We start from the raw sequence: 11,352 nt of genomic DNA, 5'->3' as shown, positions 1-11,352 counted from the left end.
AGCACTGTGCTCTTACCCTGTAACTATCCTCCAGCCTCCTGTAAATACACTCACTGGTTTAAGCTCAGCTCACACAGGCTTGCAGCAGCCCTTTGCAAACCACTTTATTATGATTTTTCCGACAGCTATCCCCTTCTCTCTCAACCATGACTTTCCCTTCGTTTTCTCTCTGGATAGCAAAGCTGAGTGGCTCTGCCTGAAAGAAGAATCGTCTCCAGCCCTTAATTCCTACAGGAGACAGCACTCCTGACCCACAAAGGGAAACCAACTTTTCCACCCAACTCTCCCCACTTGGCTGATAATATTTAGCCTAACTCCACTGCTTCGCTGCTGATCTGTAGAGCCAATGGATTTCACTAAAGGTGAAGGCATCCCTTGCCTCTTTGCACCGATGTTGAAGTGAAACACTTAAGGTGACCGGGATAACGTAAATCAGGATCCCTCGAAGGTGGCACAGGGTATACTCGATGCAAGAGGTCTGTCCCCAGCTTCCGTGATTCCTCACACACGTCCCACCTCCGGTCCATGGCTTCAAGCCCCCGTGTCTGGGCAGAAGGGCCCCACTCCGGGCACGGGGTGCACATGCCGGGGCAATGAGCGGCTCGGGCTTCAAGACGCTTCTTGCCGAGTCGGAGGGCAGCGCTTGCCTCCAAGGTTCCCTAGGCGACAGGCAGAAAAGGCGCACTAGGGGACCCCCACCGACAGGCTTAGGGCCCTCCCGCGGGGAGGAACAGGGGAGGCGAGGGGCCACAGCACGGACGGCCGTTCTTCCGGGGAGGCTCTGCCCAGGGCTCTTCTAGGGTGGACCCGAGACAGGGGCCCGGGCTGCCGTCGGGCTTCCCCCGATAAGGGCAGCAGGACCCTACCCCGGGCGAGGAGAAACTTCCCGGCCCCCCTCCCGCTGCACGGCCAGCGCTCCGCCCCGGAACCGGGCGCGGCTGCCGCGGGCGGGCAGAGCCGGGCGGCTGCGGGCTCAAGTGAGGGGTCTTGGGTATCGCGTCTTTCCGCTCCCCTCCCGGAGGAGGTCGCCGCGGTAAGACCGAGCTCCGCCGGGGGCGGTAGCGGGGTGCTCTAGGTTGGGAGAAGTTGGGCTGAATCCTGTCCCCTGCCGGGGTTGCAGCTCGGCTGGGCATCCTTCCCTCGGATGTCCCCCGGGCCCAGCTGGTGAGACGGTGTTGGTGTCGAGGGAGGAAGGACAGCCGCCGGGCTCCGCAGGCTGCTCGGGGAGGCTGTTCGGCGCTGCGGAGAGGGGCTGTCTGGGCGGGCTGTGGGTGCGACGGCAGGGAGGCGTGCGTGGGACCTGGGCTAGGCTGGACTGCAGGTGTGGTGTCTGATTGCAGAGCTGGGACGTGGTCCCGACTGCTGGTTTGATAGTCCATCAGGTAGGTGGCAGTCCGTTCGGATTGCAGATGCAACACCGCGGTGTATCGGTGGGACGAGGTCCAGATTGCAAGTGCGGCAGTGGAACATACAGGTGGGAGTTAGTTTGAATTGCGATTGCAAGGATGCCGTTTGCGGGCTGGATGTGGTTTGGATCACAGTTGAAAGCACACAACGGTACAGGTGCGATGTGGTCCGGGTTTCCAGTGCAACGGTATGACGTGTAGGTGCAGGGTGGTCCAGATTGCAGGTATGTGACAGTGGGATGTGCAGGCAGGATGGTGTCCCACTGTCCGTGAGCGTCACAGTGCATTTCCTAACATACAACGTATGGCTGCTGCGTCTGCTCCTGGGGCTGAGACAGTTTCAGGCTTTTATTTTGAAATACTCTGTTATCCAGTGGTTTTTGGACTAGGTCTCCTAAGTGCTGCCCGGGTTTACTCACATATTTCTCTTGTGCCTCATCCTCCCTTTTGCTCAATAGCTCTGCAATAACGAAGTGGCTTCTTTCAACATCAGCACCCAGACCTGAATTCCAGAGCTTGGGGGTGGGGAAGGAGTGTTCCGATACACTGATCTTAGGAGAAAAAACCCAAAACTGTGTTTATGATCCTCCCTTCCCGTACCAGATTAACGTTGTGAGCTGTCGGTTTTCTCAGTTTCCCCAGACTCAGGAATCTCTCTGAGTAAACACGCTCTAGGCTGAGAAACGCATCAGGCTCCCTGGTAGACTGCAAGGAAACTTCTGGCCTAAGTCAGAAGGAAAAGTTAAGAGAGAGTTACAGTAAGGTTGCAGTCATCCTACTGGACTTGCTCAAAATTTGGGCAGTTTGGCTGCTAATCTCATTTCTTTTCCATCCACTTTAACTTGTTTTTAATACTACACAGAGGAGCATGGGCTGCAAAAACTGGAGGGCGGGGGATGGGACTACAGGAGCCTATGAGGAGATGTGATTTTTTTGTCCTATTAGAAGTTAATAATCCCATTCTAGGCTGTCATCCAAGAATTTTGCTTCAAAAATGCAAGCAGTGTACAAGACCCATTGTGTAAAAGATCCTAAATGTAAGACAGGAAGGCACCAGACAGGTCAGCAAATCTAACTACTGAATGATATTATGCCTTATTGCACTCTGCTGTAATTCCTTCCTTCCCAGTTGCCTAGGAAGAGAAATTTTCAGAACCCTTCTGAACTGATACTATTTTTTTTTCCCCAGTATGTCGCTTTCTCTTACTTTGTATTTACCCTATGATTGCTTAGTTAGAGAGATGCTTTTCTCTCTTATCAGTATAGAAATAGGAGTTGCATGTTTTTTTCTTCACTGTGCAATGCCAAACAAGCTAGAACTTGCTGTCAGCGTTCATGAAGCAGGCTCCAGCTTTTGCTGATTCCTGGCAGTCCTGCTCTGGGCTTTGCACTCTACAACTTCCCCATGGAACAGCAGAGCTGCAAGGCTCGGTGTTTGTTTGACACCTCACCTAGAAATAATACCTCACCTGATAGGTACTGCAATTAACCCCTTCTCAGGCTCCTCCTATCTGATGATGGGGATGCAAAACTGGGATTTTCATCCCCAGGTGTCTGTCCAACCTCTGTTTCCTGCTGTCAGCACTGATCTTATTCCAGCCCTCTTATTAATCCTATTTTTATTGCATGTACCCATGTTCTGTGCTTGTGTGGTATTCTCCCAGCTTTCTTCCACTCACTCTGTTGTTAAGGAAGACGTGGAAGGAAAGTGAGGGGTCTCCCTCACTTTCAGTATTGTCCACTGCCAAACTTGGACTGATCCCTTCCATGGAAGGCTGTCTGATCCTTTTAGGTCTGTATCCTAGTTATTATAAATTTTCATAACTTAAAAAAAAACTGGGAGTTTTGTGTCTTAACTCCCAGTTTCACTGAGCTGTATAGCAAATGGCTGCGCTTCAGATGCATTGGAAGCTGGACTGTATGCCTTTCTTGTGTGCTAGGTATGCCAGATAGGTTTCCCAGAGTAACTGGGTAGAACATTGTTCTTAGCAATGCAAAATAAGTTGCCATTTGGTCCTTCTTTCCCCTTCTCTCCCATCTCTTTTACTTTCATGTCTTCTATTTTTATTTTTTTTCTGGAATGATTATTCTGTTGACAAGGGGTTTTTAATCCCACCATCGTACCGCAAAGAACCCTGTGTAGACGATGGGCGTAATTCAGCAGTGGGTAGTAACACAATGCCATAGACGGGGCAGCAAACAATATTCATAGAGCTGAAACAGTCGGGGGAACTTCAGGCAAACTCTTATATGAACTCAGGTTTAACTCCCGGTTGAATATCCTTGCTCTTAATATTTGCAATAAGGTCTATCAATAATGATTCAGAGGAAATGCCACCCACTACATCAACAAAGTCAACTCATAGGCTCACACAGTGACACTGAACAAATCCAGCTCTGCTGGCTGCAAAATACTGCTATCAGTAGGTGCAAATGAACACATCACAAGGAGTTATCCCTGTTCCATTCATTAACATTGTACATAGCTTATTATCTAGCTGGGTGAAAAATAGCTAAATATTTTGCAGAAGGTAGATAAAGTCTTGCAGTGTGATGACCCTAGTGTTCAGTGCAGGAGGGAAGCTCAAGAATGACTGCATTTTTCTGTATAATCTCTTTGGTATTACCCACCAAACTGGAGTTTATACCAGTGTTTCTCAGCATTGCATGTGCCACCACAGTTCATCGTACAGTGGTTGCGAGCGTTGTGCTGTCATCTCCCAGTGGCCTGAAAAAGCACTGAGAGCACCAAGTGCTGGAACAGAGTAGGCAATCTGTATTTTAACAGACAGAAAGCACTTGGGTCCTGTGCTGCGAACCAAGATGGGAAGACCAAATTGAGAGAAGGAAAAAAGTTACATCAAGTTTTGAGCCTTGGCTTTGTCCTTCTAACCAAGGGCAACATCATGCTGATAAGTCTGGTGTGGGGCTGTCATGTTATTCCAGTTGTTCCAGTTCTCCAAAGCTACTATATGAACTGGAGTGAAGCACAAGATGGGAATGATTCAAAAAATGGTTCGCTACATTTCAGTGACTGCCCAGTGCCACTCGGTATCCTTGTCAAGGGCAAGCATCATCTGATTCCCTTTTCCTAATCAAAAATAACTAGTGAGCAACAGCCAAGCCTTATGATTGCTACCAGATGTCGTCAGTGGTACACAAGGAGCTGATTTTATGGAACAGAATGTGGAAACAAATAGGAAGAGGGTGCGTGGGGTTCATGAGCCCCTGAGTCATAGCCTGGCATCTGAAAGAGTAGCTGTAGTTAAAAGTAAGTAATTGTACGATGTGGCAAGTGAACATTTGCTGCTGTTCTGTCCATGTAGCCTTTCACATCTGCAGAAAGCATCAGGAGAGGGCCTAACAGCATGATGGTTTCTCTGTTTGATGTAATGGACAGGTATTGCTCAGATTCAGCTGTTTCTACCAGTTTGATACCTGAGCTGACATTTCAAAGTGCTGGGAATGCTGAAGCCACAGATCAATGGAAATCTTAAGCAAGCAGTAGCGTCTGCAAAAAACTCTGTAGCATTTCATGGTGTATTTCAAGGTGCTCTGAGAAACCTGCTGAGCTGATGAAGGAGGCCAGGCAAAGCCAGAAGGAAGACTGAGAGCCAGTGGATGAAGTCCTCATCCCAGCATTGGAGCCACTCATTCCAAAATATTTAAGTACTTTAAAAGTAACAGCTCACCTCAGAAAGGACGTTGCTCCAGCACTATGACAGGTAAAAAAAGTAAAGGCAAATGAAGAGCTGCCAAATTTTGTAGTTGGTGGGGTACAATGTTGATCTTAGCATGGTTATGGTAGGTGTCACCAGCTGGTGCTATTCTATACTGACTTCCATTTGTTTTTCTTGCTGTGACCATTATTTTGCCTCAGCTGAGGAGTATATGGTATTAATTTTGGGGAATGTTTAAGGGCAGAGGAGGAATTTGCGTTTTGCATTGCTGCTGCATTAGAATCTGTTGTACAGGTGTCCTTGGTCAGTCCTTGGTGCTAGGAGGACTGTCCCAAAAAGGACATGAGAAAATCCACTTGGTAGGTTGCATAGCTTCTCACAGAATACCCGCAGGTTCAGTAACACTGATTTCTCCCCAAATCCGCCTTGCAAATTGCCTCTGCTGTTCCCAAGCTGATAGTTAATGCTGACACAGGACATCACGAATGGCAGCAGGCCACCTTGGGGCTGCGTGGGTCTCCACTTTTCCAGCTGGGAGAGCCAAGTCGCGTTTTAATGAGTGAGGACAGCAGAGGAATTCGGAGATCACTCCAGGAAAGTGTGGGAAAGGAGGCACCCTGGAACCATAAAACCTCTAAATTTAGTTGTAGCTTGAAATGGAAAATGTTGGTGATTTTGCCCTTACAGAGGTCAGATGAATTTGAAGACCTGCTGCTCTGGTCTGCAGTAAGCCTCTCCACGTGGAGTTTGGACTGCCTGCCTCAGCTTTGCCCCTTGGTAGGGCTGGTGCCATACAGGGGGACATGGCATCCCCATCCCAAGGACTGCACAGCAGTCCTGTCCCTTCCTGGAGTCACAGCCTCTCCCAGCCAGCCTCAGCAGGCTTGGGAGGGACTAAGGCAGAGAAGCAGCAGCAGCTCTTGGGCAGCAGCAGAGCCTCTTTCCTCTCTCCAGATCAGTGAATGACAATGGCATAATTTCTGTGTATTTGTTTATAACTTTGTTGAGCAGGTCTGTTCGTGTCAGTGCAGCTAAAGGAATAACTTCATTACCCTCCGCTCTGTCTTAAATTGCATTATTTTTAATAAGGCAGCTATCTCCATGCTGCTTCTGTTGTGTTGGTTTCCCCTATCTGGGAGCTGTCTATTCATCCATCCTGCTTTTCTGTTAAGTCACTGCATGGCGTTTGCTGAAAGCAGTGAGCTAGGCATTAGTGTTATTTTCTGACAAAGGCCCCAGGTGATAACACAAGTTCCCATAGTACAAGGTAGCAGCCTTTTGTTGAGTGATGTCTTTCTTCCCACAGCCTGAAAACAAACCAAGCCATGGCAAATCAGCTCTTTGCACCACCTGGCCCAGATCAAGGTACTTCACCTAAATAAAAGGATGGTTACTGCTGCCGAAGAGTCTACTCTGAGGGCAGGTACAGCCCCTCATGTGATGGGGGTGCAGCCCAGGGGGACTGTAGGAGGAGAGGCAAAGCCACACAGCCCTCCCCGTGCCATTAACGCTGTGCAGGCCCATCTCTTTCGGCTCCTTCCCTCCAATGCAGCGGGTCCCCTGAATGCATGGTGTGGCAGCAGGAGGTTCTGGGGTTCAGCTTTGGAGTTTTGCCCCCTTTGCTGCCCACAACTATGGACCCTGGGTGGCTGCCTCCGCTGTGTTGGTTGTGTGAGTAATCCTCCCTCACACCCCAGAAACAGCCACAATCTCCTCCTTTGTGTGTTTCTAGCTCAGAAAAGGCTGATTCATTCTCTGAAGCAGATTAATTACTTCTGTTGTTAAAAAAAATCCTTTAGAGTTGGTCAGCTTAGCTTTCTGCTGCCTGCTCAATGCAATAAAACAAATGTGCCCTCAGCTAGGGAAAAAAAGTTTTCATGGAAAAAGAAACTGTGGATTGCAGTATTTACCTGGCACTTCAGCAGTATGCTCTGCAATTTAGGAAGTATTTGTGAATGTGACTTGTTCATGACTTGTATGACAGGTTGTGCAAATTCAAGCCCACCATGAAGGTGAACTGGGGAATAAATATTTTCATTCCCTGATAGGTTTTATAACTTGTTTCCCTTCTGGTTTGCATCATGCTGATGTAGCATGTGGCTTCGCAAGTAGCTTGCGTCCGAAGCCTGGCTGAGCTGCTCCATTTCTTCCCTGGGAGGCTGCTTTCCAGCCTCCTTGGCTCTGCTCACTTGTTTATGCACTGATGGGCTGTAGTTCCACATTTCAGAACAAGCTGTCCAATATTCATGAGTTATTTTGTATTTACCCAGTCCTGAGGCTTCTTTTACAAGCCTGGGGATAAATTCTGGGGTTTGTTATTTCCATTACTGGAAATGGACCGAACCTCCACAACCATTAGCAAGCCATAAATATGGCCTCTATTTCCTAGAAGAAAGGTAAGAGAAAGTACTATCACAAAGCTAAATTGGTTTACAAGCCTATAATTCCCAAACCCCTATTCTGATTACAGTTCCAAGTATGTGTTGGTGAAAGCCATATGTGTGGAGATGAATCATTTATAAAATGATATCCTAGTATTAGTTGTATATTTATTTATCAGATAAATATAGTGATTTTTGTCTTGAGAATCAGTGACAGCCACATGCTCAGCTGGCATAAAGTGCTGCAGGTCTTTGGACTATGCAAACCTGAGGATATGACTGAACAACTGATTTCTTTGCAAAGAAAAAAACAATATCAACTACTTGTTTCTAAAGTGATTTAAACTATTATACAGGAAAAACTAAAAGAGATCCAAGTATTGATACAAGAGATCCTGCATGTAAGTTAGATCTGTGTATAGTAAGGTCATTCTCAAAGCATGAGAATTTCCCATTATAAACCTCCATCTGGTGGGGCCAAATTAAAATCCCTTCACTCAGTATTAATTCCAATACCGAGTTAGAACTGGAAGGATCATCCCTAGGAGGACAACTTTAGGTTCTCTTGAAACAGCTGGACCAACTACTGTAGCAAAGCGAAGGGTTAAGCCAGTCAATATTCTAGGATTACTGCGTTATAAAATAGGGACTTCAAACTTTTTCACCCAGCAGTAGAGAAAATAGTCCGAAGGCATCTTTGGAGATTAGTTTTGAAACCATGCTAAGCCACTTTTTTGTAAGAATTTCTTTAAACGGCTCAGATGCTTAACTTCTTGAATTAGCAGTTGAGCACGTTCCCTGGTTACTCCTAGTAACATCCATATTCAGACAAGCTCACAGAAAAGTACCAGGCAGTATCAATGCTTGTCCTCCTTAATGTGTGCAACATGTACTTTTCGTGTGCCGTTAGGAATCTGTGCTGTGGTCAGCCTTATCTGCACAAAAATGCTCATGATGTTTGCTCTTGAGCCGTTTGCCAGATGAGGTACCAGCAGCCATGATTCATTAGCAGCTGAACGGAAAAGCTGATCTCAATAGCAGGGAGTTGTATTTGTAGCCTGTTTGGAGAACAGCTGGAAAAAACACTGCTTCCTTATATACCATTCTGGTGTTTCACAGCTTTTTTCAGCAGGGTTGTCTGTAAATGTTAATATGGATCCTGGCAGCTCTTTGGCTTAGTGGTGCCTATAACTATTTCCCCTGTGGACCTCCTGCCTCAAACTGGCTTTTTAGGGAAGAGCTACTCCTTGCCTGAAGATCTTCGTCCTTGAACAAGTGAGGAGAGTTTGTGCCTGTGCTGGAGGAGTACAGCTAAACCCTGCACAAGACCTGGCTGCCTCCCTCCCTCTGGGGCAGGGCTCAAAAGGTCTTTTTTCTGTAATTACATCTCACCATTGCAGCACCAGTGTGTGTGCAAGGGAGCAGAGTTCAGCCGCTTCGGCAGCCTTCATCCTGGCAGTTCCTAAGTGGTTCCCCTGCAGTCTTAGCATGGGTGTAATATAGGTGTGTAGAATATAAATATATTGAATAAATATCAGGCTCTTTACTCAGCCTGTGTTTAGGAGCACATAAATCTTTTAGAAACCCATGAGTAGGTCTGTGCCCTTTGCTCAGGGTAGAACTGCTGGTGCAATTTGGTGTTTTGGCAGATAATTTTGTCAACGCCTGTCCAAAGCACCTAGTTCCCTGCAGTTAATGGTTTAATCTTCCCAGTTGGAAGCACCCTCCCCAAAGCAGGATGTTTTTATTGTTACAGAAGCTTCCTACCAAAGGAGCTGTGGAGAGAATGTTTTGGATATTTAAAGCAGATCAAGCCCATTAAATACAAAGCTCATGGAGATATTAATGTACTGGCAGTAGCAGAGTCCTTTATTTTCATTATTGGAAGTATCCATCAGATAGACTACTTCAGGGAGCTTTTTTTTTTCCTTTTTTTCTCATAGTGTCATATAAAGTGAATATATTCAGCGGAAAAGCAGTCAGAGAGCTGGTCTGCGACGGGAGCGGGAGGGGTGTCAGTCTCCAAGGAGCGTAGAGAAATTGAGTAAGCAAAAGAGCCAGTGTCTTCGAGTTCCTGTCTTGTTCCCGTGACTTCCTGAGGATGCTCAGTGTCTCCGTTCCCCAAGGAGGGAGCAAACTGCCTGCTTTCACTGTGCTCTTCCGGTGCCTGGGAAGGTCATTGCTGGCCTACCCTATCGCTACCCAGCAGTTGTTCTGGTGTCTCCTGCTGTCCCCACGGCAAAGGCCAGACATCTTCTCTTCCTTGTGGGCAGGGGGAGGATTGGGCTCTTCTCCTAAATTTGTATGCCTTCACCTGGGCAAATACCTTTTCAGTGCCCTTTCAGCACTTTCTTTGACACTGGTACTTCTGGTTGCTTAATGCAGAGTTCAGTTCTCAGATGAATGAAGGAGCATTGTTGTATTATCCAGGTTTCTTTCCAGTACCCTAATTTTTCCCCTATTAACATGTCTTCACTGGCTCCATAGGAGCCGCAGTACCCAACAAGGCGGTCACAGAGATGCGGAGGTGAGTATTTCACCTGTAATTTTTGAATACTGGCTGTGCTGATGTTTAGTAATTTAGTAGCGGATGAAACGAGGCATTTTAGGCAGGATCACCTGAAAAAAAGCCATCGCAGCAGACCTCTGGCTGGCATTTCTCCCTGCCAGCCAGAAATAAGCTGGTGTCTCCTTTCCAAAATCCTTGACACAACTTACAAGAAAAGCCACTGGCACGGGAGCTGATTCGTCACATAAATGTAGAGCAGTGAGAAGACACTGATTGCTGTAATTAAGAATAATCTAATTCCTGAGGGCAAATGGGGTGTATTTATTTCTGTTTAATTGGATTTTGTGGATCCGCCATGTGGGCAGGGGAGCCACCGTGCTGCAATCCAGAGGCAGCAGAGCGATACTGGAGCTGTAGAGGGTCTTGGCTCGTTTATACCTACTGTGGGACTGAACTCTTAGTTCTTGATTTAATATGTCTGATTTTGATGTAACTGCTATTCAGAGGACCACCAAGTCATCTGCTAGAAAAATGGGGTAAAATTGGGCTGATTGCTGGGAGAAAACCATTATCCCTCTCTCTGAACAATCTGAAAGCAAAGTTGGTGGAATAGAAGCTCAGACGCGGGGATGGAGCCTTGATGATTTATGCCCTTACCACCCTACATCCTTGTGGTGTGGGAGCAAAGCATTGCTCCCCAGGACAGCAGTCAGGTCTCCTGTAAAAAAAGAGGAATAAGGATGGCCGGGCTGGGTGGGATGGACTCCCCACTGGCACCCCTCTCCAAGCACATCAGCATGGGGCTGCCAATGCTTTCTCCAGGGGAAGAGGAGGCCAGGGATGCTGAGGAAACCCTTGCTCCTTAGTGCCCAAAGCATTCAGTCTGAGACACAACCCTATGCATGGACTGTCTCTGGCTGTGCCATGAAAAACATAAACCTTTGCTAGTGCCAAGTTACAGACAGTCGGGTTGATGGACCTGAGCACGGTGCAGAAGCATCTCTCTTGTCTGTGAGTTGGCCTCACATAGGCTGGTGTTAGAGCCTGGCAAGAGTGCAGGCAACTGCCTGCAGCAGCCAGGCACGGCTCCAAACCCTTGGAAGCAGCACAAGTGATGCACAAGCTGGGAGCAGAAGCTGGGATCCAAACCCCCTCATTTTTCTCAGCTACTGCCCATTGCTGCTGCTATTCATGTGCCATGGGACCCACAGAGGTACACTGCAGCTCTAGAGCTGGTTTTTCTGATTTCTTAGCAGATTCGTCTGCTTCTGCTTATTTTTTATGGGAGAGATGATGCAGCCTTTCTAAGAACACAGACAGTTCTGGCATATCTCACAGGTCCAGGTTTCAGATGAAGCTTGATGGAAGCTGATAGC

General features: G+C 47.4%; 1 protein-coding gene across 6 annotated transcripts in view; it reads left to right on the top strand.

Moving 5' to 3' along the window:
• The first annotated feature begins 799 nt into the window (after positions 1–799).
• Positions 800–11,352, top strand: part of LOC136016665 (inverted formin-2-like) — a 43,863-nt gene continuing 33,310 nt past the window's right edge. For 3 of the 6 annotated variants that reach the window (XM_065684237.1, XM_065684236.1, XM_065684240.1), the window contains exon 1: positions 951–1,033. The gene's annotated coding sequence lies outside the window, so the exon portion shown is untranslated. Of the gene's footprint in view, positions 1,034–1,076; positions 1,165–6,392; positions 6,452–11,352 lie in introns of those variants that run through there. The other 3 variants (XM_065684238.1, XM_065684235.1, XM_065684234.1) reach the window with 3 other exon arrangements.

Source organism: Lathamus discolor, chromosome 6 (assembly GCF_037157495.1).
Source record: "Lathamus discolor isolate bLatDis1 chromosome 6, bLatDis1.hap1, whole genome shotgun sequence".
In the NCBI taxonomy this organism is placed as follows: Eukaryota; Metazoa; Chordata; class Aves; order Psittaciformes; family Psittacidae; genus Lathamus; species Lathamus discolor.
The sequence above is the reverse complement of the archived record's forward strand: the minus strand, read 5'-3'. Positions and strand labels throughout refer to the sequence as shown.